The sequence below is a fragment of the Homarus americanus genome, unplaced genomic scaffold (genome assembly GCF_018991925.1).
Source record: "Homarus americanus isolate GMGI-L3 unplaced genomic scaffold, GMGI_Hamer_2.0 scaffold25483, whole genome shotgun sequence".
NCBI lineage: Eukaryota > Metazoa > Arthropoda > Malacostraca > Decapoda > Nephropidae > Homarus > Homarus americanus.
Window position 1 is genome coordinate 1,917,553 of NW_024726235.1, and position 5,569 is coordinate 1,923,121.

A 5,569-nucleotide genomic window follows, 5' to 3' on the forward strand; every position below is an offset into this window, starting at 1 on the left:
ACTGCAGAATCTTTTTCTAAAGTACGTACACGCCGTTATACAACGACTTTCGGTGAGTTCTTTATTCTTAGTTCTTTACAGTATTTGTTGTTATCTTATCAGACATAATAGCTATTCTTTTTAACAGTGCATTTTCTATGATATTCACCAGTGGTATCACTCCATTTTCTACTTGATCATTACGGCTTATTATTATTAGAAGTTCTAGAACTCTTTTTATTTCTTTTCTTCAATACATTACCGCTCCACCTGATTTTAAAGTTGTATAAAGAATCTATTGTGCAATATTTCATACTGTATATATGCATAATAATAGTAAAAAGAAAATGAATTGTTACTGATTACTTTTACTTTTATCCTCTACGCCACTGATCAGCTCGTTAGCCGCTTGGGCGATCGGTCACGTCTCTGATTACTTTTCCTTTTCATTTATCCTCTTCACCAAAAGACCGGCTCGCTAGCCGCCCGGGCAATTGGTCACGTCTCTGTCACGCACTGTTGGCAAGTACTAGGCATGCACCGGCTCCTGAATGTACCTGAACCCGCTCCAGTGTTGGTCAAGTCTTGTCTTGAAAGAGCTCGCACTCGATGCCATCACAACACTCTCTGGTAGATTGTTCCAAGAGTTTACAACCCTCACTCCGAAAAACTTTGCCCTCACAGTTTTCTGGACTTGCTGCTTCTTCAAACTTGAGCTGTGACCCCTTGTGGGGCGAGCGTCCGCCAGCTCCAAGTAAGGACACTCAACTGAGCAGTGCCCCCTGAGATGCTTATACACCTCAACTAGGTCACCCCTTGCCCATCTGTAATATAAACTAAGCAAGTTCAGGCGCTCCAATCTGTCAGGGTAGCTGAGGTACCGAAGTGCAGGCACCAGTCTGGTGGCCCACCTTTGAACATTTTCAACCAACTGACAGTCCCTAGCATATCTCGGGGACCAGACGAGGTGACAGTACTCCAGATGGGGAAGCACTTCACTCTTGAAGATCGTTACGAAGGACGGACCGTCTAGATATCTGAACGACCTTCTTATAAGACCCAATAATTTATTTGCCTGGTTTACCTTCTTCTCGCAATGGCCCGAGAACTTCAGCTCATTGTCAACATTCACACCTAGGTCCTTCTCGCATTCAGTCTCAACTAGTGCAGTTTCTTCATCCTATATATGTATCACATTTAACAAAGAAAACATTTTTATGACGTCATGGTTTCGTAGCCAGTCAAAACGCGGGGAAGATTACCAATCAGAGCATTCGGTAAAACACAGTCAGAATTTTTTCGTAAGATGGCAGGTCAGTGGGTAAAAAAAAATGCTTAAATTCACTATGGTAATATTTTTAAATAAATTGGGCCAAAAAGTGTCAAAATTAATGGTTAAAGTTGCTAAAAAGTCATGTGACTGCAAAAAGCTCTGTAATTAGTTGTGACATCACTGGTTGGGGGTGAACTTTCTAGCAGGAGGCAGCCAGCTGTAGTTGTCCAAACTTCTCGGCTGATCGGCTCAGTAAATAAATATAATTAGATAAGTAATTGTGCTTAATTGTGCAACACAGTAATAATATTTTGAATATACTGTATAAATGTTTCTAAGCACATTAACTAATTCAATGGATATTAGCTGCCCATACAAAAAATTTCATAATATAAACATTCCAAACAATATATATAACATTTTGGTTTTGGTCATTTGGGAAACCTTAAAATTCTAACTATGGGATTAAATACTTTAAACAAAAAGACACATTACCTCTACAGGATTTCTGTCGCTAAACATTTTTCGATCGCATACGAAAATGCAGATCACAGGTTAGGTTAGGTTATGACGAGTTACAAGGTTAGCTTAATATACCTCGGAAAAGGGGGGGGGGGAGGATTCTAACTCAAAACTAGTGATTTCCGATTTAAATGAAGGTCAAAATCGTTAATAACACATCGCAAACCATCAGAAAAAATATGGTAAATTTGTACTGTCACACTGCACTCTGTTAGAAAGTCAAAAATATACTTTTTCTAGTGTATTTGTGTGTGTTTAGACCGAATATGACCTTCATTTCTGGCGGAAATTAGCCGTTTTTTATCAAATTTTTTTTGTTGGATGTTTTCCGAAAAAAAAAAAACATGGCAAAATACACCAAAACACACTAGAAAAACCAAAACCAAACCTAACTGACTCTCACCATATGATGGAATCACCTATTTCTTACCTTATTGGCCTGGTTCTTGTTTGTCGTTGGATTTTGAGATTCTTCCACAACGCCACATATGTTGGTCTTTGCGATATTTACATTCAGTCTTGCTCTTAGTACACTTTACTGAGGTTGGAAGAACACCATGCAATCAAAAAATGCTATAGTTTCTTCGTTTTTCCCCCAAAACTCGCAATCAGCTCCATATAATTTAAGTGACACCCATCACAGACTTCCATGGTCGGAACTAAACTTGAATTTTGAAATATAAGAGACCCAAAATAAAACTCGAATTTGATTGGACCAAATATACAGCGAATTAAACCCAAAATCATTTTAATTGGTTGCAAAAACAAAAACGCTTTTGATTGGCTGCATAATGTGTACGGGAACGCATGTGCGTGATGAAGGAGACGCAGGAGACACAGTGTTGGAGGTGAGGCAGGCGATAATGGCGTAAGATTAATGGAAGATAATAGTGAAAATTTTGGAAATGCTATCTCCGTTATTATACATTTCCGCCGGTAATGTAATAGATGAAAATTATCTTATAATTAGATGTCTTATTAGAATATGATAATAGATTAGTGGTCGGAATGTGCGGTGTGTAAATGCAAAAATACCAGAAATATAGTATGCATGTCTAAATACAGGGATGACCAAAACGTAAAACTTACCCAATATAGCCTATCTCGAATCTAAACACCAAAACACTTATGGTAGTTATAGTAAAATTTTACCCATTAATTAATATAAGTGATGATATATCCCAGTGGTTCATCAAAACAATAACAGCACTATGTTGTCATGTTTAGCTTACATCAGGTAGTATCAAAACAAAGTCCAGACAATGTAATCAGTTTTAAATTTACTCCCATTTCCAGCTAGTTCTGATATACTCTGTAAATGCTGGTGTGAACGTGGGAGTTTATGTCCAAAAGTACATAAGAATGGAGGACACTGCAGCGGGCCATACTGGGCAGTTCTATTTACACCCAACCCCTATCCTCATATATCCATCCAACCTATGTTTGAAGCTGCTCTTCGCGGCACATTTCTTCACTTACGAAATGTCCATGACTTGACCATAAAAAAAACACCCTTAAAACTTATCTGAACGTGGTAATTGGGGTCTGAAGAGGCCATCCTCTCTACTACCTACGACTACAGCCCAGTGGTATTTGAAACTAGTGACGTCATTGCATATGGCGGTCCTGTTTCTAGAAAAATAAAATTATCTCGACTATTATAGCAGGACTTTAAATTTTTATTACAAATTATATTTACCGTATCACTCTACGAACGTGGCAGAGTATATTTCTTGTATTTGCCCAAAACCGTCAACTCGTCCATTACGGCAGCCCTGCCAGGCAGTAATAATAATTCAGTGTTGCCACTCCTTGGGTTTTTCTACTAGATCTTGGGTTTTATGCTTCAACCTTGGAGTCAATTTCAATTTCAATTGTTTATTCCTTGATAGAGGAAGCGGGATCCTAGTGCTGTCACTAGGTACCCCTGTACAATGAAAACAGAAGCATCTGGCAAGTGTGACAAGTATATACAGTATAAATATTATAAAGGGGCTTACTAAAGCCTAAGGAAGGAAGGATATTCCTTTAACACATAATAAATGTAATTTACAAAATATCTGGCCAGCATGGGGAGGATCATCGTGTCTCCGTCAGGGGGTCGTGGAGTGGTGGTCCAGCAGCCGTCACGGAAGCGTTGTGTGTGGGGACATCTTAGGAGGTAGTGGATAAGGGTGCTGCTGTCGGGTCTTCTGCATAATGCACAAGAGCGTGTAGTGGATTTCTCCCCTACAAACGCTGTTTGTCGCTGAGTAGCCGACCCCGCGAATTCCCCAGTGTATGCCTCATGGTCTGGGTCAACCAGCGCCGCCATACATCACGGAGGTCAACTACTAAGCCACGCCTACCCCCGCTATTTAAGACCTGACCTCGTGGTGACCTCTCCATTCTTCTAGCTACAGCCGCAGCAAGCAACACCACCTCCTCCGCCGCTGCCTGGCGGCCCTCGCTCCCACCGGCGAGCATGGCGACCCACAAGCTGTCCTCCTCTGAGCACCCTCACCAACCAGTTTTCTCTACATCACGCTTGTAACCACGCTGCCACTTCCCAGCACCAAGCTGCATTGTACATCCAATACAACATGTATACAGAGAGCACATTGTGAGTTTCCTTTCTCCATCCCATCCTGAGTGTGAACCCAAGTATTGCTCAGGGGATGCGGGGATACCAATCTCCCAAGCAAAGTCATACCCAATGATGATACGGGCAGCAATCACGTCCCCTTTCCGGTAGACGTACGAGAGGTCAGGAAGTTTACGGAGGACATCGTGTAGTGGATGCCTCCCCTACAAACGCTCTTTGTCGCTGAGTAGCCGACCCCGCGAATTCCCCAGGGTATGCCTCGTGGTCTAGGTCAACCAGCGCCGCCTTACATGACGGAGGTCAACTATTAAGCCACACCTACCTCCGCTATAAAAGACCTGACCTCGTGGTGACCACTCTCTTTTTCTACCTACACCAACCAGCAAACACATCACCTCCTCCGCTTCTGCCTGGCGGTCCTCGCTCCCGCCGGCGAGCATGGCGACCCACAAGCATGTCCTCCTCTGAGCACCCTCACCAACTAGCTCTCTCTACTCAACGCTTGTAACCATGCTGCCTTCCCAGCACCAAGCTGCATTGTACATCCAATACAACATGTATACAGAGAGCACATTGTGAGTTTCCTTTCTCCATCCCATCCTGAGTGTGAACCAAATATAACTTACCCCACGTACCAGGTGGGCGGGGAGTCCAGGGGGATGGCTGCTTCCCGAGCTTCTCTCTGTTTGCGGCGAATTTGAGTCCGAAGCTGTAAAAGTGTTCGAGGAACAACGTAGTCAGGTGTGGCCTTGTTGCAGCCAGTCTTGGCAAGGCCATCTGCTGCCTCATTCCCCAACATACCGACATGACTGGGTATCCATAGAAATGTCACAGGACGGCCTGCATCCTGAAGTGTGGATGTTAACCCTCGTATTCGGAGGATGAGGTCCTCATTTTCCCCTGATCCAAATGCCATCCCGTCAAGAGCAGACCTGGAATCGCAGCAGACAAGCAAGGGGCAGAAACCATCTGTTTCTTCCTCAGCGAGAAGGGCAGCAAGGAGGGCTATTAGTTCAGCCTGAGTGGAGGATGCCCCGTCAGAAACTCTGAGAGACAGTTTGATAGGCTCAGGGGCATCAGGACGGGAGATGTAGACACCAGCCCCGGCCCTACCTGTAGCGGGGTCAACAGAACCATCAGTGTAGAGGACGACCCTACCTGGGGACCAGTGGGCGATCCTGGAGAAGTGGTATTTGCAGAGAATAACAGGG